Raw genomic sequence first — 27,197 nt, 5'->3', positions numbered from 1 at the left:
GGGGTGGGGGGTGGGGGTGGAAAGAGATAAACCACAGAACTTATATGCATGTATGCATGACCAATGGACATGGACAACTAAGCCGGGGACAGGGTGGAGGGGGGGTGGGGTGGGGGGTGCCAATGGGGTAAAAAGGTAAAATATCTGTAACAAAAAAATAATTAAATAAATAAATAAAATTAAAAAAAATAAAAATAATAAAAATATATGTATATATTTTAAAACTACATAGATATATATAGTATTTAAATGTGACAATTTGAGAGCATTTGAAAGCATTTAAGGTATCAACTTACAAAGAATACAAAATTGACTTATTAGACAGTATAATTTTAAAAGATTTGTCTTTTATTTTAAAATTTCAGTTGCTGTCATAATAAAAAAATGTTGGCAAAATGAGGTTTACTTTTCAACTGCTGTGTAACTTGTCAATTTTTTTTCCTACCTGCCAGTGTGCATGAGACTGCTGTTCAAGTTCAGGCAAAATATATAGCTTCCCTATGGCTCAATTTCCTTTTAAGCAGAATGAGAAAATTATCAAAGATTGGTTCCTCTCTCTCACTATTTTTCAGAACAAGTAAAACATATAAAGCACCTTGCAAATGTATTTTTTAAAAAGCTATTTTAAAAGATGTGAGGGGAAATACAATGTGTAAGCAGGATAAATATCTCTAGATCAAAAATTCTTATTTTTAAAATAAGACTTTTTCTAAGTCTCCTGTATTATCAAATGGATTTTACAACAGCCAAAATCCTTAGAGAAATATTTTTAATAAACGCTCTTTGAACTAAGGAATTGTCTTAGATTGGAGACCAAAGGTGACATGATGACTAAAAGCACTATGGGATCTTGGATAGGATCCTGGAACAGAAAAAGGACACAAATGGAAAAACTGGTGAAATTTAAATAAAGTCTGAAATTTAATATCTTTGTATCACTGTTCATTCCTGGTCTTGACAAGTGTAACACTGTTAATTAATGCAAGATTGAAAAAGCTGGGGAATGGGTACATGGGAACTTTGTGTACCATTTTGTAACGTTTCTACAAATGTAAAATTAGTTCAAAGTAAATAAGTTTAAAAACCACACTTCGATAAAATCAATTGTTTAACATTTTATTAAGAACCTAAATCTTCTAAAATAGTTTAGTGCAATACATATGATTTGATTCCACTAGTGAAATGATTCCTATAGATGGCACCCTATTTTCTTCAGACACCTCTTTTCACATGTCTGATATCCATCACATGATGGAAATCTTTCTTAAGTTTAATTTATAGCTCCAATGAGCACCATCTCTAATAGATTCTATGATTTGATTCATTGCTTATAACAATGTTTGCTTTATTTTCTTGAAATGTCTTCTTCCAGGATTTAAGTTTCATTATCTTTCCAGAATTTTAACATTCATAAATTCTGTCATTCAACATATTTATCGAACCCTTACTTTGTGCCACATCATCTCTACAATCTGAGGCGACTCATTCTCCTTAGTGGTGACCAACATTAAATATTCCTATCCTCCTGCACACTCAAAAATTGCATAAGGTGCAGAAAGTAACTTTGAGCAAGGAGCGAAGAAATGCTTTCCACTTTGTTTTCATGACTCTTGTGATACTGAACACCTCATTGACCTTGACTGCTTAAATGAAGGGTTAGCTATTCAATAACTTCTAGATTTCTTTTTTATGTCAAAGCTAAAAACCTAAGTTCCTTTTAAAGTTAAAGCCACATTTTTAATTCTACCAGTTCCAGTATGGTTTGGCTTCTACACTCCAAATTTATTTACCTTCAGCATTTTCTAGTCCACTCAATAATCTCCTTGGAAAACATTCCTGTTATCTGTTATCCGTGCCCCTCAACTTGCCACAGTTCTCTACTGAAAAGCTCTAATAAACCCAAGACAATGAGTTCCATTGCATTCTGAAGTTTAATTTTAGGAAAGCCATTTCAAACATTGCTAATGTGATTTTTTTTTTTTTTTAAGATTAAGCCTGTTTGGGGTTGCTTATATGTCAAAATGAAAATAGAGTCATGCCATTTACTAACTTATTTCCAAGTTCTAAACTTAGATAAGACAGGAAAACATCTAATCTCTGAATTTTACAGAATAAGTACTTAATATACTTTTTGAAGAACTGGAAATAGTAATTCAAAATAAAATAGAAATATTTGTAACAACTGGCCCTAGCCAAAACTAGATGACAAAAATGAAGGCACCCTCAATTTGGATTAAAGTAACATGTAAATGGCACAAGGCAATTCTTAAAACAAATATCCATGTAAATCTCTACATTTATATCTGATTCTCATATACCAACAAAACCTATAAAGGATAGACTACGATAATCAAATTGGATCTTAAAAACTATTCTTTTTAAAATACAATTTGCTCATATTGTAAAAGCAAAATTTGTAGAGAAAAATTTCCTTAAATATAACACAAAGCTCTATAGTATGGTTTTTCTGGTGCTCTAAACTTCACCTAAATGTACCACAAGTTTTGAGGAAACAGTATGTTAAATTTAAGACAAAATTACTTAAATTATTTTCAACTTTAAATGCAAAAATATAATTTTTTTTCATGTTGAGTTAAATTAAGGGAAACATATTCTTTAATAAGAATTTAAATTCATTATTTCTAAACTGTTAGGTTCCTTTTTAAAAAATCAAAATTGCTCATCAACTTGTCTATGGCTTCAAATTTATTTAATAAACATTCCATTCAATTAATTGTTCAAAGACATTCAGAGAATACCTTCACCAAGAAAATGTGATACTTGGCATCTCCTATTCGTGCCATTCAAATTCATGCACTTTGAGATAATTTTCTTGCTTATTTATCAGGCTAAAAATAAAAAAAGAGGAAAATTATCCAAAACTTTACCCAAATAAATAGAACTTGAGATTATCTTTCATACATGTGAAATATATTTATATTTCATATAAATTTTACACATAAAATTATATATATATATATATATATATATATATATATATATATATATATTTAAGAGTCACCCAAGCTCCTAGAAATCCCAAGTAACAATAGGCTCACTTAAAGATTTTTGGCTAAAAATTAAATATTGTTATGTCCTACATTTAGCTGAGTTTGTTATCTTTTTTAAAGAAAAAAGTCATAAATGACATCAAAATCCCCAAGACACATCCATATAATCCATATTTTTTGATTATATATATGGTTCATGATTGTATTTCTTTGATCAAATAATAAATGCCTGATACATGTTAGGCATTGTGGTAGGTGGGTGCAGGTATTACAATAATAACCCACAACATGATGTCTTTGTCCTTAGGAAGTTTAATTCTAACAAGGATAAGAGACCAGTCAATAATCAATATCCACAAAAATAAGACAGATATTATGATAGAAAATGACAGCAAATCCCTGTAGCTGGCCCGGGGTCACATGATAGTAGAGAAAAGGAGTTTCAAGGAAAATACATTGTGTACTATTTAAAAATATTTTCAACATGAATAAAAAAATTTTCTGATTAAAGCTCATAATTGAAAATTTCATAACACATTTTCTGTCTTCACATTTTGGTCAGAATTTTTGCTCTATTTATATCCTGTAATCTTTCAGTTAAAAAGAAGACAGTATCTATGTTTATAAAAAGGGATGGTTGGTCAGTTCTTATACTTTTATACCATGATTAGAAACAAAAACTAAGAACAATTCAAACAAACCTTTTGTGTTTCCAGTCCATAAACATCACCACCAACATTTTTTTAAAAAAATCAATTGGTTGTTCTTACCACTGGCATTTCTTCAATGCAAAATCAGAAGGAAGTTCATCTGCCAAGAATTCCCCCCAAGAAGCAAGTGGAAAAGGAGCCATACTTGAAAGAACTATGACTTTCCCAAGATGACTCCTTTAGATAAAGGAGAAATCGAACTTTGTAGGGTTGAACTGAACTACCTTCAGATTTCCCAGAGAGAATCCTTACTTGTGACCAATTCAGCTGCCTTTTGTATTATAGCAACCTTTAAATAGCTCTCCTTCTACTTATATCCCTTCTAAATTCACTATTGTTACTCATTTATGAGTTCACTGGTATTAGTCAGCACAAGTCAATTACTCACTATATTTTTAAAACCACCAACTCCCCCCACCCTTTTCTGTTTTTTTTTTTTCCCCTTTGGTATTTTGCAACACTTAAGAATATGAGTAACTATGCACAAGAAATACTGTTTGGCCTTTTTGTTTGTTTGTGGTTTGAACAGTGACCATATCCCATTAATAAAATGAGTGCAACTCTTCTTGGTCAGATGCCTTCTCGTGAAAAGGTAACATATGCATTTAAACCTATAAATTAAAATTTTATTCCACATATGTTCTTTGATCATTTCTCACAAACCTATTTAGAAACAGTTTATACAAATTCTTTTAAAGAATAAATTAGTAAATGGATACCGTTCTTTCTTTTGACTTAAAGGCACTACTAATCTGGTATGAATTCTGTTAATCATGAGTGAGGAATGCAAAAAAATTGAGGAAACTACAGACTGTACTATAGCTTTTTAAAAGTGTCTATCAATTAAGGCCCAACCTAATCTCCCCAATTTATCTTTTCAACCTTATTTGCCAAATCTACCTCAAATCTGCCATCAATTCATGCTGGATTGAAGGAAAACACATCTTTGCTGTGAGCAATCCACAGGGACCTTGAAACTCCTCCTCTCTTCCTCTCTCGATCCACACCCAACCAACCACCTCAAAGCAGATGCTCCTCCAGAAACCTCTAATCACTGTAGCTGCCAGTCACTGCTTTCTGAACTATCCTAATGCTTCATGACCTATCTCATCTCTTCCCAAGTAAACAGTATACTCCTTATAGAGATTCTATCTTTAAGTTTCTCTTTTTACCCACAGCACCTGGAATTTGGGGGCACATACTAAATATTTGAAAAACTAAATCTCCATTCCACCTCCCTTTTAAAGACAGGACATCTCTCAGGACCAGAGCACAGTCTTATCTTACCTGAGTTTGGGGTTTCTTTTCCATTATTCAAGCAGCTCGACAGAGTGGTGGTGTACAAACAATTAAAACAGATAATGGAAGTAAGGATGCCCCAGTGAAACAACAATGCATAAAAATCAACATCTGCATCTCCTCATTTTTCTGATGAGTATGACAAATGTGCTCTTCATAATACTCAAGTAATCTGCTGCTTCATAGGGACTTTAATTCCACATGGACACACACCACCATGAATTGCCATGGAATCATCTATTAGGACTTTATAGAATTGCTATACTGAATTGAGGGAGGGTATATGTTTGTTATAAAATATTGTGACTAGACTGTTTCCCCTTGAATCTCTTAAAAAAAGAAAAACTAGAAAAAAAGAGGTTGCCAACATGCAAATGGCAAAAGCTAGAAGTCACTTTTCATTCAACTCAGCTTTTACTTTTAGATCCTAAAAAAAAATCACTAATCAATAGTTTTACTTTTTTTTTTCTCCTCTTGTGTGTGGGAGGAAGGGGCCAGGGTGGTAAAGAAACAAACTCCATCTTACAGTGAACATAATCTTTCCAATATGCTCATCATATGCTCTCATTCCTAACTACTTTAAAAACTGCATTTCTTTTTTTTTTAAATATGTTCTTATTGATTTTTTAGAGACAGAAGAAGGGTGAGAGAGAAACATCAATATGAGAGAAACATTGATTGGCTGCCTCCTATACAGCCCTTACTGGGGATCAAGCCTGCAACCCAAACATGTGCCCTGACCAGGAATCGAACTGGGACCTCTCAGTTCATGGGAACAAGCTCCATCCACTAAGCCACACTGGCTGGGCAAAACTGCATTTCTTAAATAATTTATTAGAAATTCTGCGGCTAATCTGAAACTTGGTTTCATGAAAAAGAAAAAAGTTAGCTCTAGTTGGTATGACTCAGCAGTTAGAGCATCGGCCTGCAGACCAATAAGTCTCAGGTTCGATTCAGGTCAAGGGTACATACCTCAGTTGCCGTTTGTCCCTGGCCCTAGCCAGGGTCTTGCTGGAGGCAGCCACTCAACGTGTCTCTCTCACATCGATGTTTCTCTCTTTCTCCCTCTCTCTCCTCCCCTCCCCCCAATTCTATCTAAAGAAAAATGAAGAAATGTCCTCGAATGAGAATTTATTTATTTTTATTTCTTTTTCTTTATTGATTTTAGAGAAAGATGAAGGGAGAGGGAGAGAGAAATAGAAACATCAATGATAGAAAACATCGACTGGCCACCTCCTGCATGCCCCGCACTGGGGATTGGGCCCACAACCTAGACATGTGCTGTGACCGGGAATAGAACTGTCGACCTGCCTCTTGGTGCATGGGTCAATGTTCATTAACTGAGCCACACCAGCCAGACTCTGGTAAGGATTTAAAAAAAGAAAAATGTTGGGTTTTGTAAAATCTGACAAAATGATAGTATATACAGCACTCTACACTTAGGGTTTGTGCATTTAATTGCATGTAAATTTTACCTAAAAAAATTGAAAACCAAATTCTCAACTTACAATGCATGAATCATTTAGGAGTGTTTTTATTTTTTTTAAATAATACATCAACAAAGAAGATTGGTTAATGGGTGCCAAAATGAACAACTAGATGCTTAAAAATTTAATAAAGCAAGTATTTTTTTAATGCTAGTAATCTGGGTGTTAAGCATGTATGTTCACTATAAAAATGAAAATGGAGATTTTCATTTAAAAGATGTTAGTGGGCAAAATCAACAGTGTAAACTTATTTTTAAAGCCATGCACACATCTTGCCAAAAAATATTTTAATTTTTCTTTTATCCTCACCCGAAGACAGGTTATTTTTTGCATTTATCTCCAGATAGAGTGAGAAGGAGAGAGGGAGAGGGACAGAGAGAGAGAGAGAGAGAGAAATTGATGAGAGGGATACATCGAATGGTTGCCACCCACACGACCCCAACTGGGGCCAGGGACAAACTGCAACAGAGGTATGTGCCCTTAGTGGAAACTGAACCCAGGACTCTCTGTTCCACGGTCCGACGCTCTAACCACTAAGCCAAACCAACCAGGGCTATTTTAAAATAGTTATTCTTGTCTCCGAATTGGCATCCACAAAGCAGAAAGTCCTTGGCTTCTATCTGCCTCCTAAAGCAGATCCCTCACTGTGGGAAACAGATTGTGTCAAGCCTCTCCCCTGACTCACACCTAAGAATCAGCTGACCACCCCGTCATTTGTCAGGACCTGAGTGTGCACCTCCTCTCCATCATTTTGTTTTGGAAAGCAGGACCATACCAGTCATCACTGCTGCAGAACTACACACCAGCTCCTTAGCCCTCTGTTCACCCCATTTTTGAACTCCATCACAGAAGTGTCCCAGGGTCTGGGATCTCCAGGGAGCCACATTATAAGCACAAAGCATTTCTCCCAGGCAATTTAGGTTTCTCTGAAAGCCTCTGGGCATTTCCCTAAACTTTTCTCCTCCCTTCACCCACCCAGAAAAAAAGGCAGAAAAGGTAAGTTACTTGCAATCCAAAGCCCAGGCATTTTCAGTGATGGAGTGAAGAACACATGCTCTATGTGCAGGTCCGACAGGCTGCAGTAGGGAAGAAAAAGAGGGGTTCCCACCCTCTACTGTTCCTCACTCTTATCCAAGAATATTAAGAGACAGGTTGCCCTGGCCGGTTTGGCTCAGCGGTTAGAGCATCAGCCTGTGGTCCAGAGAGACCTGGGTTCGGTTCCCGCTAAGGGCATGTACCTTGGTTGCAGTTTGTCCCCGGCCCTGGTTGGTCGTGCGGCTGGTAGCCGCTCGATGTGTCCCTTTCACATCGATATTTCTCTCTTTCCCTCTCTGTTCCTCTCTGTCCCTCCCACTCTACCTAAACAACAACAACAAAAAATGGAAAAATGTCCTCGGGTGAAGATAAAAAAAAAGAGAGGGAGAGAGACAGGTTGAGGGAAAGGCTCATTCTTATATCTCATATCTGCCGAGACAAAAAACTGCTGACATTGCAACACCTATGAAGACAGGGAACCTAGCCACTATCCACATCAGGCTTCTCCATCTGCCTCATTACTTTGCTCATAACAAGAACCAAGTAAAAAAAAAGTGAAAGTAATACTACATAACTCAGTCTTCCAAACCATGTGTTTTTTTCAAGTTAACCTTTGTCTTTTGGTTCTCTGGCAACATTTAGACTAAATCTAGACCACAGAGCACATTACTTGTGTGGTTTTGCTTCAGCCAGAGATGCTCCAACTCTGAGTTCAAGCTGTAATCCACACAGGAACTGATCTATGAGAAAAATCCAGAGTCCAATGAGAAAACCTAGTACTATAACCCTAAACATTTCATAGGTCATCCATCTTTTCATGCTATAACAATTCCCTTCCACCCCTCCCTATTTCCTTTATCTCTTCCCTCTACAGTCTGGACATTCAAGTGCAGTACAGACAACTTGAGGAAAAAAGTTTACCTAAGAGCACTTTACAAAAGGACATTGCTTTCACAGGTGAATGGGTAAAGAAAATATGGTATGTATATACAATGGAATATTACTCAGCCGTTAAAGAAAAGAAGGAAATTCTGTCACATGGGTAAACCTTGAGGACCTGTACTAAATTAAATAAAGCAGTCACCAAAAGACAAATACTCCATAATTCCATTTGTACAAGTTACCTAAAGTAGTCAATCTCTTAGAAACAGAAAGTAGAATGGTGGTTGCCAGGGGCTGGGGGTGTGGGGAGGGAAATTGATATATTATAAGATGGCCATAGATTTTCAGTTTTGCAAGATGGAAAAATTCTACAGATCTTTGTACAATAATGTGAATACCGTTAACACAACTGTACTATACATTTAAAATGGTTAAAAATACATTTTATATTATGAATTTATCACAATTAAAATACACACATCAGCCCTGGCTGGTGTGGCTCAGTTGGTTGGGCATCATCCCATGCACTAAAACGTTGCCGGTTTGATTCCCAGTCAGGGCACATGCCTAGACTGTGGGCTCAATCCCTGGTGGGGGACGTGCATCAGTGTTATGCACCCACATCGATGTTTCTCCCTCTGCCTTTCCTTTCTTCTCTCTCTAAAAATTAATAAACTATTATTTTTAAACAATAAAAACATTGCCTTCACTCTGCTTCAGATACTCTAAATCTCCAATTCAACATTTTGAAATTAAAAAACAAAACAAATATTTGAGCAAAATTTTCTCAATGAAAATGAAAATCTTTAAATTAAATTGCTTTGAAAATTCAAGAACAATAATTAAAAAGTACTTAAAACCGTCTCTTGTGACAAACTTTGTCATTTTAAGCATGCATGACATTTTCATAGCAGGAAGGATCCTGACAGTCATCTCAAATGGTATGCGTGGTATGCTGAATTGGCTTCTAAATCAAATGAGGCTGATGATATGTAGCCTTTTAGCAAAGGAATATATCACAAGACAGTCTTACAGAGTGAACACTGTGGCTATTATAACAAAGGCAACAAAATGAATAATTCATGTGGAGATGGAGTATACAAGCATTAGGAGCAACTGGGACTTCCTGAATGGTTCCTGCATTGGTCCCCCTCTACCAAACTTCTCTTTACTCTCTCATTACTCTAAGCACCGATCCATCATCCATGCCTCTGAAATGTAAGTTATTCTAAGGAGACAACATTTGTAAGAAAAAAAAAAGAACTCTTAAGATGACAGTAAAAAGGAAGGGCAAAATTTTATTCATCCAGCCTTCCTTTCAGAAAAAGCTAAACTCATAGGAAATTATACATTTTCTAAAGCCTATGATTTCAACTTTCCACTGTAAAAATGACGTAATGAGTTGGAATGTTCAAGACTGTTTCCCCTGTAATAGAAATGTAATGAACATGCCTTCGATACTAAAAAACAGGTACTATGTATATGTAACTTAATATCCCAATAGCTCATGACTCTTTGACTTTTGGGATCCATGATTCAGAACAGCCTCCTCTGAATTTCACTAGAAGCATTATTCAAGTATGCGAAATAACAAACAAGATAACAAATATATTTGCATGGCTTCTATGTGATTGCATGCTCCTCCACAAACTGTAGTCTACTAAAAAAAAAAAAAAAAAAAAAGTAAAAGTTAGTTTCTGAAATTCATGTAGGCAGACCTTCATTTTTCTTACTTCTGCCCCATTTCAATTAATTTGTACTTGGTGCCACTGTTGCCAACATGGAGCACTATCCCAGAGGTAAAGGAGATAAAAAATCAGAAAGAAGCTATAAGGCTTTACCCTGGGAGAGCCCTCAGTGGGGATACTAGTCTAGGAAAGGCTGAAGTAGGTACATACCCAGGCATATTCTGGTGGAAATATGAGGAACAAAGGAGAGAGGAGACCAAGCAATGTAAAAGGTTATGGTTCAAGCAATAATCTGTGGCCTTAAGATGAAATCAGAAAACTCTCCAAAGTCCCCAAATTCACATGCCATCAAGCAGACAGAAGCTTAAAGTTATGTAAGTACTGAATTATGTAAGTACTGGCCCTACACTTCTTTCTTTCCATCATCCCTCATCATCCATCTTCCCCAAATGTAGCCATAGAAGCTGCTAATAAAGGACCCTTTACATGGTATTGTTCGAGCAGGGTTGAAGTTCTCACTTTCTGAAAGATGTTCATGTTTTAATAGGAAGTACAAAAGATGGTCATGACACCAATAAGAAAACACTGACAAGAGTACTAGGAAGTCCTGGAGTCCAGAGATAACTTTTTCTGATGGCCAGACCTGTCCCTTCCCACCTCATGGGCAGTACTAGGCTCCGGACAATTCTGACACCAGCTGTTTGACCAACTTGTATTAACTGCTTCTCTCTGGCACTGAACAAAGGCACCCTGTGAGCTTCTCTCCAACCCAAATCAGTGGGTGGGGGGCACATAATAATGGGCACCTGGGATCCTCAGTGCAGGGTTCAAGCTCAGCACCAAAGCAGATAGCAGGGCCTCCTCACACACAAAAACACATTTAATTATCTGGTCTCTCTAGCTTTCTAGTGACCTGACACCAATACATGGTATCCTTATAAACTTCCAGAATTAGAATTGGCATTTCACCTAGAAGCTGAAAAAAAAAAAAAAGAATGGAAGCTTTTGATTAAGTGTCCTTTGGAGCATTATTTAGATCTAAGTGGTCTGGTAGAGGCACAATGTTCACATAAAACTGACTAGAAGAATTCCTACCATTAACAGCCAATACTCCCTATGCAGAAAGGAAAAAGTCATGTCAAAAAAGGAGCAGGATAAGTGATGGTTATAAGGATTACCCATTATTGTGTAAATAATACAAGTAACCTCAGGCTTTATAAGGGTGGGTTATTTGAGCTTATATACCCAACCCTTGGGTCTAATTCGAAATTGTAGTAACCTACTCATTCATCTTCTCTTCCCTCCCCACCTGCCCAAGAAAAAGCCAAACTTCACAATGATCCAAAGAAAAAAGAAGCAAAGACAAAAGAAGGACAAGGAGAATCATGGCCAAGCTTAAACCACAGATGACAGGTACAGATAAGAAGAACAAAGTTAAAAAGAAAAGAAGGAAAGAAGGAAGGAAGGAAGGGAGGAAGGTCGGGAGGGAAGAAGGGAGGGAGGGAGGGAGGGAAGAAAAGACAAGGAAGAGCACCCCCCCTCCACTACCACCACCACCACCACCAAGGCAGTAACTTCACTGGCCACAAGGGATAAACATGTGCATACAATAGGCCTTCTTCTTATCCCTTAATAATAATAAAAAACAATCTGGACTGTTCTTATGTACTTTCTGGTATTCTTTCATGTGCAAAGGTGCCTTTGTAAACTTTAAACCCCCCTCTACCTGACAAGAGTTTGACTTTTACTGTGTCTCTCAGTCTTCAATGTCAACTACCCTCAGGCTGATTAAAAGTTCTAAAAGAATAGGCTAAATACTCTCTTGTACGTATCTTCAGCGCCCTTTCCACTTTCTCCCTTTGTCATCCTCCCTTGGCAAAATCCAATTTCTCTTTAAATCCAGTTATTTGACTACACCATATGTGTGCTCACTCAGTCAACAGCTACAGAAGAAAAACACACGCACACCAACACTCACTTTAATCATGGCCACCAATCTCAAGGGGTCTCTGGTACTATCTGATAATTATGACACATTTTGCTGATTCAAGTATTCTCAAATTTTCCCAAATGACTATTTTATCCCATTTGTTCTCACTTCAAATCTCCAATGCCTCCTCACCCATCCTCACTCACAGCTATTTCACTGAAACACTACATGTAACCCAAACAGATTTTCACAAGCCCCAACCATCACATCTGTCCTACCATATACATCTGTACCTATACCACTCAGGATAGGCTAGCTAATGCTATAACAATAATCTAAAACAAACAAACAAACAAACAAAAATACACTAGATGTTTATAATGGTCAGCTAGAGGAGCATTATTCTTACTCAGGGATGCAGGTTGATGAACAACCAGTTTCTGGATCATTACCAGTCACTGTGGTGGAAAGAAAAATAACTTTTGAGAATTTTCATGCTGACAATTAAATACTATAGCACAAAAATGACATGTATTGCTTAACAGAATTTACTAGCTACAACCAGTTACATGACCCCACCAAACTGAAAGGGGCCAAGAAGTACAATTCTGCCATGTGTCCAGAAGGCTGAGAATATAACCTATTTCACATTAGTGCTAATGATTTCCAATGTGCCCACATAGTCTACTTTTCTCCTATGAATATATTGAACTCCTAGGTAAGGTCAATCCACTTATGTACTAGATCCTTCTTGCCTCCTCAAAGACATCAGTTCTGTAACTGTCCCCACTGTGTCCTGTCTCACAAATGTTTCTTTCCCCACTTGATCATTTTATCAGCATATAAACATCATTACAATTACTTAATTTTTTTCACAATAAAAAGCAAAAATGAGAACCTTGACTTCATGTCCCCTTCCAGGTACAGCTGCATTTCTCTGTTTCCCACACTCTCTTGAACTCATTCCAATAAAGCAAGTCTCCTCCCACCATCCCTTCACCAAATCAGTGCTTTGTCAAGATCTCCCATGACTTCTATATTGCTACAGCCAACAGTAAACTTTGATTCCTTATTGTATCCATACTCTCAGCCTCATTTGATGTAACTGAACATTCATTTTTTAATTCTTGAAACACTTTCATACTTGATTCCCAAGGCACTCGGTTTTCTTGGTTCTCCTCCTACACTCCTGGCCACAGGTGCTCAGTTATTTTTACTGATCCTATGTTCTTGATTATCAATAGCAGGCTGTCCCAGAGCTCAGTCTTAACTGGCTCCTATTCTCTTCTACAACTCCCTCCCTTGGTGGCTTCATTTGCGCTTATAATTCTGAATGCCGTCTATGTACTGATGGGTCTCAAATGTCCAGCTTTAACTTAGATGGATAAACTGAATGCTCAGCTATCCAACTGAATATGCAATATTGTCCCTTGGATGTTATCTTAGTCCATTTGGGCTGCTATAACAAACACACCATAAACTGGATGACTTATAAACAACACATTTATTTCTCACAGTTCTGGAAGCTGCAGGAGGCAACTGATAAATGTTCCTCTCTCATATTGATGTTTCTCTCTCTCCCCCTCTCACTCCCTCTCTCTCTAAAATCAATAAAAACATATTTTTTTAAAAAGAAGCAAGGGAGCCCTCTGGAGACTTTTATAAAAGCATTAATCCCATTCATGAGGGCAAAGCACTCATGACCTTATCACCCCCAAAGAATCCATCTCCTGATACCATCATTTTGAAGTAAGGATTTTAACATATGAATTTTAGAATGAAACAAACATTTAGTTCATAGCATAAGTCTAATAGGCAAAATAATTTTGTTAGGAAATAGATGGTTCAAAGTATAAAAATGGTCTAATCCAATCCCTCCTTTTATTTTCTTTATTTTTTTTTCTTTATTGATTTTAGAGAGAAAGAAAGGGAAAGGGAGAGAGAGATAGAAACATTGATGAGAGAGAACATTAACTGGCTGCCTCCTGCATGTCCCCCACTGGGGATTTGGCCCACAACCTTGGCATGTGCCCTGATAGGAATCGAACTGGTGACCTCTTGGTGCATGAATCGATGCTCAACCACTGAGCCACAATGGCCAGGCCCAATCCCTTCTTTTAGAAATGAATACCATACACCTGAAACTAATACAAAATAATATTGAATGTAAACTATAATATACATATTTTTAAATATAAAAAAGGAAAAGAATATTAAAATTTAGTAGCACATACAGAAGAAGAAGAAGAAGAAGAAGAAGAAGAAGAAGAAGAAGAAGAAGAAGAAGAAGAAGAAGGAGGAGGAGGAGGAGGAGGAGGAGGAGGAGGAGGAGGAGGAGGAGGAGGAGGAAGGAGGAGGAGGAGAAGGAGGAGGAGGAGGAGGAGGAGGAAGAGAAGAAGAAGAAGAAGAAGAAGAAGAAGAAGAAGAAGAAGAAGAAGAAGAAGAAGAAGAAGAAGAAGAAGAAGAAGAAGAAGTAGAAGAAACAAAACAGAAGTGAGGAACTCAAGTCTCCCAGAAATAAACTAAATTCCCAAAGGTTGGAAAGAGATAAGAACTCTGGTTACCTGATGCTTTTCTAGCCACTTCTCTTCTGCTAAATGAATAATATTCAATTGTCATCACAATGGCAAAAATAAAGGGAAGGGAAGTATAACAAATAGTAAACTAAATGGTAACAAGAAATAAAATACAATAAAACATTAACAAACTTAAGTGTGTTCCTAGTAAAGTTAAAATGGAAAACAACTGAAGTAAGTAAGAAGCAAGCCATAAAACCCTAGTAAACTATTAACTTCACTTACCATTTATGCAGTTTGCAGGTAATTCTAATATGAAGTCAACTTCATTTGCAAGACATTCCATCCATTGCCTAAATACCAGAAAGAGATGTTGTCAAAATAGGTTGTTTGGGTATCTGGAGCTGGTCAAGTGGTAAGAAGGCTTTAAAGAGATGCAGCATACCTAAGGGTGGCTTTTCACAAGTAGGGTTGCCCAATGATCACCTCACTACTGAGATGTAATTTTTCTATCTTTTTAAAAAATTTCCTAGCAACATGATTAGGTATGTTTCATAGCAAAGAATACATTTCCTCTTTCAAATACAAATAGACAACTTATTAGAAATTTGAAAGCTGATGGGGAAAAAAGTAAAGTTCAGGTAATATGCCTAAGCAAAGGTCACCTAGAGTGTTATTACAGATAACTCAAATAATTTTCTTAAGCTGTGAATCCCCATTTCCAAACAAGTTACAATACTGTAGCATAGGCAGACATATAGATAGGCATTTATACATTTAATCATACCAAATATAACTGTAACTCAACAAATTAAATCACAACATTAAATTCAAGCTACTTAATTATTCTTGTCCTTATGTTTCCTTGTATGAAAAATGCAGTAATTGGTTCAAATAATTTTAATAACTTCTCCAAAGAATACATTTTTGTAGGAGAAACATGAGCAGCATAATTAAAAACAATGGCTTAGATAGTCCCTATGATGTTCTATGGCCTAAAATGATTTAAAGATAAGGCAAGGTACAAGAGAAAACTCTGACCAGAACAGAGATTAAACTTAGAAGTATGACAAGTTATTAGTCTTCCAAGATCAGCATTAATATGTATTACCTCTCTATATAAAAATCTAAGGAATAAAGACTGAAAGGCAAATCAATGCTAAAAATTATAGCAACTTTAACTTTCAATAACAATAAACCAGATAATTGGAGCCAAGACTCCCACTGAAGATAACTAAAGTGTTTACAATAGTGAAGAACAACTGAGTACCAAGTCTGAAAGTAGATGGGAGATTATATATGGGGCTTGTTTTGCTAGGGGATATGGGTGGATATTTGCTGATACCCTAGGAACACTGAGAGAATGAAGGTTACTTCTGATGGTTCTGGGGGTGAAAAAACAGAAGATGGGACTCACCAAGAGTAAGTCACCTCATTTTGGAATAGAAAATAAATTTAACAAAAGTAATCAGCCATCATATGGATTTCCAGCCAAGCTTCAAGTTATCTGGGTGGTTCAGATGATTTAGATTAAGATGAGTTCAGAAACACAGTACCTTCAAGCATAAGAAAACAAAATCATTCTCTAGAGGCAAAAGCTATCTTAGCTTTTCAAACAAAATACCAGGCACAATAAAAGATAACCACTTATGAAAGAAGAAAAAATGAGTAAGAAAAAGCAGAAACAAGAGAGAAAAAAAATCAGGTTTCCAAATATTAGAATTGTCAAAATTGGACTGTGAAAAAACTAAGCTTAATATATTTAAAGAGCTAAAAGCCAGGAGGGAACTTTAAACACTTTTTATTATATAGATTTGAAAATAAAGGAAATAGCCAATTCTAGACCACAAAATACAATTTTTAAAATATTAGAAACTCAATGGATGAAGAAAGAATTAGTGAACTGAAAGATAAGTCGGAGGGAAAGGTGTTCAGAATTAATTACAAAGAAGTATAAGGAAGGACAAAAGTACAGAGATAAAAGAGATGGTATTAAGTCTCAAAGATAAGCCACAATGAACCATGTTGCTCAGTATTCATGAACTTGTGTAGTCTCGGCCCACATTAAATCTGGGTTAGCTCTAAATAAACTATGGTTAACTTTAACTATTAAAGGAATATTGCAAAAGCGATGCTATTCCAGTTCTGGGCTTATGTCTTAAGAAAGCCTGGCAGCTCCCACCTTTTCAGAAGTCCTTTTGGGAGCCCCCGATCACCATGTAAGAAATCCAACTGCCCTTCTAGAGAGACCACATGGAGAGAATATGATAACAGAAGAGTGGAAGACAGAATTCTGAGACTAAGATGTCCTGTCATACCTGTTGAGACTAGCTTTCCAGCTTTTCCTGTCAAGGGTACCAGACATGTAAGTGAATGCATCTTTAATGTTTAAGCCCCAGATTCCTTCAAACTGCAACCTTATGATAGATCCCAAGCAAGATTAGCAGAAGAACCATCCAACTGAGCCCAGTTTACCCACAGAATTTTGAGAAATAATGAAATGGTAGATGTTTTAAGCCACGAGTTTTTTGAGTGGTTTGTGTGCAATAATAGATAACTAAAATAGAAGGATGTATAAAGGATACACACTAAAATATTTAACACATATTTATTAGAGACAGAAGAATGAGAAATGGGCTAAAAATATAGAAATACAATGGTGAGAGTTTTCCAAAACTCACTAAATACACAATTCTCAGATTCAAGAAGCCCTAATAACCCCAAAAAGGATGAATTAAAAGAAATCTATGCTTAACCACATCATAGTAAAAATGCAGAAAACTAATGATGCAGATAAAATTTTACAAGTGTAGACAGAGAAAAAAGGCAGATTACATTTAAAAGGGCAACAATAACACTGACAGTTGACTTCTCTCCAGCCCTCCACAACCTCCAAAAAGAAATTACTAAAGTCAGAAGGCAATCGAGTATCTTCAAAGAGCTAAAGGAAAGTAAATGAATAGAGTAGTTCCAACCTAAAATTCAGTGAACATGCCCATCAAGAATGAAGGCTAGAAAAACACTTTGAAAGTAAGAAAAAAATGTATATTTTAGTGTAGTAGAACTACACTAAAGGAAATAGAAATGTTTGTCCAGTAAAACTGAATACCACCCCAATGCATTTAAAAATTAAAGAAGATACCTAAGTACCTCGTTGATCAAAGAAGAAACCAATCCAAATTAGAAACTATTTTAAACTGAGCAACAAATTTACTACATACTAAACTTGCAAGATGAAGCCAAAGCTACTTAGAATAAGAAATAAATGTTAGAAAATAAGAACAACTAAATAGAAGAAAGCAAAGTATGTATCTCAAGACATTAGGAACAAAAGAAACCCTGAGAAACACAAAGAAGGAAATATTAATAAGAGCAGAAATTCAATTAAAAAGTATAAAATAGTGAAGGTCAACAAAGGCATGAGTTGTCCATTTGATAGGCTTAATAAACATGCCAAATCTTTGATGAAGATTGTTGACTAAAAGAGAAAGAGCCATAATTTCAGATAAAGATAATTAAAGAGCATATTTCAATCAACTTTATTCCAAAAAGTTTAAAATTGTTAAAAAATTCACAAATAATAGAACTTTTCAAAACAGTGACCAGAAACATAAAACTTGAATGGTGCTTCAAGAAACGTAATCACAATTTTAAAATTTTCCATGGTAAAAAAATAAATAAACATCATGCTAGATGGCTTCACCAAAAAATTCTACCAAAAATTTAAGGAATCAGTTACACTTAACACAAAGATTTGAAGATAAATCATACAAACCCTGTCATAGAACTGGAACAAAAAGCACTTTCTGTAGCTTGGAGTTTAGATTGAAGCAAACACAAAAACACAACTAAAACCAAAAACTCTATGTCAGTGTCATTTATAATCGTAGATGCAAAAATCTTAAAATGTTAGCATATCAAACCCACATTTTTAAAAGGACACTACACCCTGATGAAACTAAATTTAAGAATCTACACTTAGTTTAAATTTTGTTGAAGTCAATCAATATAAGTGACCATATTAATAAATCAAAAAAGTAAAACCATATTTTTATCTGAGCAGATAGAGAAAAAGACAAAACTATTGACAATTTTTTAAAATTTAAGCAAAAAGAGAAAATTTCTATACTTAAAAAGACACATACCAAAAACCTATAAACATAATACTTAATGGTAAAACAGTAAAAGCACTCTCACTTAGAATAGAGAATAAGACAGGATGCCCACCATTATCTCTTCTACTGCACATTTGCACTAGAGCTCTTGGCTACAACAGTAAGTCAGGAAAAAGATAAGAAGACTAAAAAAGGAAGACAATATCATTTACAAATTAGATTATATAGAAAAATCAAAGGATTCACTATTACTATACTTTTAGAGGTTTTTAACAAGATTGCTGAATATGACAAAATTAAAAATTAAAATTGTTTATAAATCAGCACTTATTAGAAATAAAATTTTGAAAAAAATGCAATTATGATAACATCAAAATATAACAAGTATATAGGGGGAAATCTAACAAAATATGTGCAAAATTACTATGCAAGAAATGACATTACTGAATCTGTTGAGCAATTAAAGCCAGATGCAAGAGTATATACTGCATTAATCTGTTTACACAATGCTCAAGAACAAGCAAAACAATTTAATTTATGGATAAATATTTAGGTAGTAAAATTTTAAAAAGCAAAACAAGTTAGTGGTTTTCATTCTGAGAGAAAGGGATAATAATTAGAAAGAAAGAGGGGGCTTCTGTGGTTCTGGCACCATTCCATTTCTTTGCCTTGGTGGTGGTTAGATGGGTGTTTGTTTACATTACTTCTTTCAGCAGCAAACTGTTAATACCACATTTCTGTATGCATATTGCATTTCATAGACGCTCATACATGCATAAAAAGGTTTTGTAAATCCCCAAAGAAGCAACTAAAAGTGGGAAGATTCATATGGTAAACGTATATTTAAGACATAAGTATAATTAATTTGGAACAATCACTTTGAAGATGCTTAATAAAATTTTTTTTAAACAGAGTCCTAACAGAGTAATAGTCTCCCTCGCAAGACAGCTACAAGAATGGATTTTAGAGTCAGAAAATTTGGATTTCAATCCTAGCTCCACCACTTATTAGCACTGCAATTTGGGGAAAGTTTTCTCTCAGCTAATAGTAGTTTTCTCTACTGCAAAATTTAAAAATCAGCTTAACTCATGAAGATTATAAAGAATATATCTGCAATATCTTGTCATATAATAGAAAGTCAGTACATAGAAATTGTTTTTGTAATTATCTTTGCTATAATTGGAAGGTGGGTGGTTTCCCATTTTTATTAATAATTTTACAATCTTGAACTGACATAAAGTTTTGAAGAAAGGCATTACTAGCCATTCAGTTAATAAAAATTGACCACCAGAAACTACCTCACTTGAAATCATTATCAGATGACAAGTTTTATAGAACTCTCAATAAATTACATTTAACATAGTCAGTAAATGACTGTAGTAGGCTACCCCAACAGTTCTTGTCTGCAAAGAATTATAAAAACCCCTTTTACTTATGGTAGATGACCACAATATAACTTTTACATAAAAATAATAAAGAGCCTTTACAGCCTGAGAACATACATTACTTATCAATAATGATCATTCATATTAGTCCAAATGTGTTCAAACACACAGGTATTCATGTAGCAGCATAAACTGCTCATGAGCTCTCTCATCCTCTTAGTCCATCTTATTCCTATACATTCATAACACAAACAAGCAAGGACATGAAAGATCCACTCAATGTGTGAGAAAGCATGATAAAATGGAAAAAGAATGTGTCTAAGAGACTAATAGACTGCATGCAAATCCTGGCTCTGCCACTTCCTAATTATGTGTCCTTTTCCGGTCTCAGTGTCCTGAATTGTCCAAATGGAATAAAACCAGTCTCATAGGATTGTTTTATAGAAATTCTTCACTGCAGAATGGTGGGACCATCATTCTCCTATGATGCCACCTCTTAACTCAGATATCCCATTCTACCTCACCAGATAGGGTCTACTTCATAACAAAGATGTTTCCATGGTAAGTGTCTCAAACAAGGTGGCTAATCAAATAAAACATCTCCTGAGATATGTGGATTAGAATCCCAGAAACTCAGAGATGAAGGGAGCTCTGAGACCACCAGACACTCTAGTTATAACCTGCTACATCTACCTAAAATTACATTTTTAAAATCATTTTACATATCCTCAGTATAATGTGGTTAGCTGTTAATGATATTTAAGGATCTAGAACAGTAATTCTCAACCTGGCTGCACATTACAATTTCATAGGTAGTAACACACACACAAATGCCCATACCCCACCTTGAATCAACTGAATCAGTAATTTGAAGTAGGGCATGGAAGTTTTATAAAAACTTCTCCAGGTGATTCTAACATGCACCTAGGGTTGAGAACACCACAGAAGATGATCAAGACAATAATTGTCAGTACTTCATTATAAAAGAAAATGTTTTCATAATTATGTGACCCTATTTTTACCCTACCAAAAATAAAAAAGGAAAGTAAAATGAAGGGCATACCAAAAGATCCAGGCTGTATTTAAATAACTTAATGAGAGAGTTACTTGATCTAATGGAATTTAAAAAGATAATTAACTTTTCTAGGATACTACGATACCATTTGAACAGCATATTGTAGTATTATCATGCTAAGAAAAACAAATGGAATGACATTGCTTTCTCTCAGGGCTTTGCGCCTTCTCTTGTGGTTTTATACAAACTAAAAAGAGCATTAGAAAGCCACTCAAAGTGTAACATTTTATATTATTCCACAACATAAATAAAAGTATTATTAAAAAAATGCAATATCAGAAACATGACTTTCGTGTGTTTTTTACCTCCATTTTGTGCAAAATATGTTTCTCCAAGTTCCAGGAATTCTTGTTTTTATTTTCAAAATTACTCCTAGAGAAAGTAAGTTGTTACTACAGTAATATTTACCCACCCTGACGTTATTTCCCACTTGCTTATTCTAAGGCTTTTGCAAATAGCAACCACACAAATATTGGTTGCAAGGTGCTCATAGCACTCAGATCCTTAGCAACATTCTGGAATGAATATATTTTAAACTATGGGAAAACTTAGTTGAATGCCATAGTTTCAAATGCCTCTAAAGGGCTGTAGGTGCTGAATCTATCCCAGATCTGTCAATTTTTAAGAGTAGCACTTCTCCTTTTATTTTCATCCAGGAAGACTAGTGAAAGATATAACAGAAAAAGCTGGTCATAAGATTGCTCATTGAGACATACATCCGCAGGCAACAGAAGCACAGACCAGCAGCTGAGACCCATCCCCAAAAACTACAACAAAAGCTGAGCAGGAGTTGAGCCCCATGGAGCAGCACCACTCCCCAACCACCAGTGGTAGGACCAGGGGCTCCACAGAGGCCTGGGTGGTCCAGCAGCTTACAAGAGCAGTGGGAAGCCGGAGCCAAAGAGGGACTGGTACAATCCAGCTGCCTGCCCACGAAACCTGCAGGGTGCAGGGGCACCAGAGAGGCCAGTACAACCCAGCAGGGACTGTGGATCCAGTTACCGGATGGACCCGCAGGGTACTGAAGCACCAGAGAGGCCTGTTCAACTCAGCAGGGACTGTTCCATCCACTTTCCCGTGGGACCTGTGGTACCTGCGGGCTGCTAAAGCACCAGAGAAGCCTGTGTGACCCAGCAGCCCATAATATGGGCATAGGGCTGGGTCCCCAAAGTGACTGTGCGATCCAGTTACCTGCGGGTCATGCAGGCTGTGGGGGCACCAGAGAGGCCTGTACAACCCAGCTGCCCCAAAGATAGGCATAGAGGAAGTGAAAATGGAGGCAGAGTGAATGGAAGCTACACAGAGAATATCTCAGGACCAAAAGGAAATTACAACTAAAATAAAGACAAATTCTCAAAAAAATAAATAAATAAAGGCAAGAGAAAAACAGCAGGACAGGACCATATAACCAGGGATACTGGTAAGATCTGCGGAGGCGCGAGAGGGTGGCGGACTGGAAGCTCACGGACAGCAGCAGTCTTAGCTGTGAGCAGCGCCCTTGGAGAATAAAGACCAAGCCCTGTCCACAGTGCAGAGAGCCAGGACAGAGCGTTAAAATAGCCACAGCCACTCACACGGGGGCTATGGCAGAGAGAGCGCAAACTGGGCTGGAACTCTGTTGGGACACCTGGGATTTGGAGAGCATTCAGAGTGTTTGCTGAGTTGTGGCCACAAAGGACAGAGGCCAGTGTGCTCCTTCCCAGAGCCATGAGGAAAAGCAGCAACCACCCTCCTCAGAGAGTCAGCCTTTCCCAGGTGAAGCAAAGACATGCAAATTAACAACCAGCATCTATTCCACCTTCTGGAAATCCTCTAATGAAGAACAAAAGGGCTATATTCCAAGGCACTGAGTAACTGAGATTACTAGACTCCAGGAAGAAGCTAGAGTATAACTGAACATTTTCTGGGCTTGCAAATCAATCCAGGAAAGTAAGACTTGAGAGTGGTGTTTAATGTGGGCACACCGAGGCTCATCCAAACCCAGTAGAAGGAGCCAAGAACAGAAGAAAACCAACACCCAAGGGAAAATTTGGCAGGCTCAAAAACCCACTGAGATAGCCAAAATGGTGAAACAAAGAAACAAATCCCAAATGAAAGTACAAGAGAACTCTATCGAAGATGAGATCAATGAAATGCAGTTAAGCAAATTATCAGAGGTAGAGTTCAGAGCCATGATCTTGAGGAAGCTCAACAGCATGATTAAGGACATCAGCACCATGAGTAAAGATATAGGAATACTGAAAACTAACCAGGTGGAAATGAAGAGTGACATAGCAGAAATAAAGAACACAGTGGAAGGACTGAGCAGCAGAGTAGAGGAAGCTGAGAACCAAATGAATGAATTAGAAGACACGGTAGAAAAAAATCAACCAATCAGAAAACCAAAAGGAAAAAAAAAATAAAAACAGGAAGACAGCATAAGAGAACTGTAGGACAACTGGAAACATAATATTCGCATCATAGGAGTCCCCGAAGAGGAAGAAAATGGGAAAGGTTAGAGAATATATTTGAAATAATAGTGACAGAAAACTTTCCTAACTTGGTGAAGGAAGAAAGCATTCAAGTTCAAGAAGCACAGAGAGCCCCAAGTAAGAAGAACCCAAACAGGCCCACACCAAGACACATAGTAATTAATGCCAAAAATTAAATACAAAGAGAGAATCCTAAAAGCAGCAAGAGATAAGCAACAAGTTACCTACATAGGAAACCCCATGAAGCTCTCAGCTGACTTCTCAACAGAAACACTACAGGCCAGAAGGGAGTGACATAAAATATTCAAGGTGATGAAAAGCAAGGATCTGAATCCAAGACTACTATATCCAGCAAGGCTATCATTCAAAATACAAGGACAAATAAAGAGCTTTCCAGGCAAAAAAAAAAAAAAAGGCTAAGGGAATATATATTAACACCAAACCAGCATTGGAAGATATGCTAAAAGGACGGCTGTAATTAGTAGAAGAAATAGGAAGAAAAATAGAACCACACTGAACAAAAATGGCAATAAATAAGTACATATCAATTATCACCTTAAATTTAAATGGTGTGAATGCTCCCATAAAAAAGATACAGAGTAGCTGACTGGAAAAGAAAGCATGACTCATCTATATGTTATTTACAAGAGACCCACCGCACAACAAAAAACTCACATAGGTTGAAAGTGAAAGAATGGAAAAAATTCTTTCAAGCAAATGAAAAGGCAAAAAAAGCTGGGGTAGCAATACTCATATCAGATAAAATAGACTTCAAAATGAAGGCTATAACTTGAGACTAAGAGGCCAGTACGTAATATCGAAAGGATTTAACCAACAGGAAGATATAACCTTGATAAACATATATGCACCCAATATAGGAGCAACAACATATATTAAAATTCTTCAAGAGGACTTCAAAGGAGAAATCGACAGCAATACCATCATAGCAGGGGACATCAACACCCCACTGACATCACTGGATAGATCATCTACACAAAAAATTAACAAGGAAACACAGACTGTAAATGAAGTGCTAGATCAAATGGATTTAATAGATATCTACAGAGAATTACACTCCAAAACTGCAGAATTCACATTCTTCTCAAGTGGACATGGGACATTCTCAAAGATAGACCACATGTTAGGGCACAAACTAAGTCTCTACAAGTTCAAGGAGACTGAAATCATATCAAGCATCTTCTCAGATCACAATGACATGCAACTAGAAATCAATTGCAACAAGAACATGCAAAGACATTTGAAAACATGGAGGCAAAATAGCATGTTATTGAACAATGAATGGGTTACCATGTAGATCAAGGAAGAAATTAAAAACTTCCAGAAAAACAATGAAAATGAACACACAACAACACAAGATCTATGGGATGCAGCGAAAGCAGTCCTGAGAGGGAAGTTCATAGCACTACAGGCCTACCTCAAGAAACAAGAAAAATTTCTAATAGACTGTATAACCTCAGAACGTAAAGAACTATGAAGCAAACATAAAGAAGACCCCAGAGCAAGTAGAAGGCAGAAAATAGTCAAGATCCAAGAAGAAATAAATGACATGGAGACCAAAAAAACAATTCAAAGGATCAATAAAACAAAGAGCTGGTTTTTTGAAAAGATAAACAAGACTGATGGACCCTTAGCTAGACTCACCAAGAAACAAAGAGAGAGAACCCAAATACACAAAATCAGAAATGAAAGAGGAGAAGTAATAACTGACACCACAGAAATACAAAGGATTGTTAACAAATATTATGAACAATTATATGGCAAAAAATTTGACAATCTAAGCAAAAGGAACCAATTCCTAGAAACACACAGTCTTCCAAAAGTGAACCGGAAAGAAATAGTAAACTTGAACACCAATAACAACTAAAGAAATTGAAGATGTAATCAAGACTTTCCCAGCAAACAAAAGTCCAGGACTGGATGGCTTCACAGGGTAATTTTACCGAATATTCAAAGAACTAATACCCATTCTCCTCAAACTTTTTCAAAAATTTCAAGAAGAAGGTAGACTTCCAAACTTGTTTCGCAAGGCCAGCATAATTCTAATTCCAAAACCAGAAAAAAGATACTACAAAAAAAGAAAACTACAGGCCAATATCCCTGATGAACATAGATGCCAAAACCTTGAATAAAATAGTAGCAAATTGAATCCAGCAATACATCAAAAAAATTATTCACCATGACCAAGTGAGATTCATCCCAGGGATGCAAGGCTGGTACAATATTTGCAAATCAATAAATGTGATACACCACATAAACAAAATGAAAGATAAAAATCATATGATCATATCCAATAGATGCTGAAAAAGCATTTGACAAAATCAAGCATCCATTTCTGATAAAAACGCTCAATAATAGAGGGATCATATCTCAACATAGTAAATGCCGTATATGAAAGACGTAAAGCCAACATCATACTCAATGGACAAAACTAGAGGCATTTCCCTTAAGAATAGAAACAAGACAAGGATGCTCACTTTTGCCACTCTTATTTAACATAGTACTTGATGTCTCAGCCACAGCAATCAGACAGGTAGAAAAAATAAAAGGTATCCAAATTATAAAGGAGGAAGTGAAACTGTCATTATTCGCAAATGACATGATAGTATACGTAGAAAACCCCAAAGACTCCATCAAAAATTTACTAGACTTAATAAATAAATTTGACAAAATAGCAGGATACAAAATTAACATCAAGAAATTGATGGCATTCTTAGACACCAGTGATGAACTCACAGAAAGAGAAACTAAAAGAACAATCTCATTTATCATTGCAGGAAAAAAATTACGATACATAGGAATAAACTTAACCAAAGAAATGAAGGATCTACTCACAGAAAACTACAGGTCATTGGAGAAAGAAATTGAGGAAGATATAATAAAGTGGAATTACATACCTTGTTCACGGGTGGGAAGAATCAACATCATTAAAATGTCCATACTACCCAAAGCAATCTTTACATTCCATGCAATTCCCATCAAAATATCAACGACATACTTTATATAACTAGAACAAATACTTCAAAATTTCATATGGAACCAAAAAAGACCTCAAATAGCCACAGCAATCTTGAAAAAGAAGAACAAAGTTGGAGGGATCACAATAACAGATTTCAGGTTATATTACATAGCCACCATAATCAAAACAGCCTGGTACTGGCACAAGAAAGGCAGATAGATCAATCGAACAGAATAGAGAACCCAGAACTGGATCCAAGACAATATGCTCAATTAATATTTGACAAATGGAGCAAGAGCATACAGTGGAGTAAAGACAGACTCTTTAATAGTGTTGGGAAAATTGGACAACTACAAGCAAAAATAAATAAAACTAGACCATCAAGTTACACCATACACAAAGATAAACTCAAAATGGATAAAAGACTTAAATGTGACTTGTGAATCCATAAAAATTCTAGAAGAAAATGTAGGTAACAAAATTTCAGACCTCATTTGCAGCAGAATGTTCACTGATACATCAACTAAGGCTACAGAAACAAAGGAGTAAATGAACACATGGGACTACATCAAACTCAAAAGTTTCTGCACAGCAAAAGAAACAACCACCAAAATGG

At 36.2% G+C, this 27,197-nt stretch overlaps 1 long non-coding RNA gene across 1 annotated transcript; it reads right to left on the bottom strand.

Annotated features, from left to right (window-relative positions):
* Window positions 1-447: 447 nt before the first annotated feature.
* On the bottom strand, window positions 448-21,502 carry LOC118636676. The gene is made up of 4 exons (XR_004960683.1): window positions 21,439-21,502; window positions 14,844-14,911; window positions 2,760-2,849; window positions 448-513 (listed from the first exon to the last, which is right to left on the bottom strand). It is a non-coding gene; the product is annotated as an uncharacterized LOC118636676 (long non-coding RNA).
* Window positions 21,503-27,197: the final 5,695 nt, after the last annotated feature.

The sequence above is a fragment of the Molossus molossus genome, unplaced genomic scaffold, assembly GCF_014108415.1.
Source record: "Molossus molossus isolate mMolMol1 unplaced genomic scaffold, mMolMol1.p scaffold_m16_p_2, whole genome shotgun sequence".
Classification (NCBI taxonomy): Eukaryota; Metazoa; Chordata; class Mammalia; order Chiroptera; family Molossidae; genus Molossus; species Molossus molossus.
This window is presented reverse-complemented; position numbering and strand designations above follow the sequence as displayed.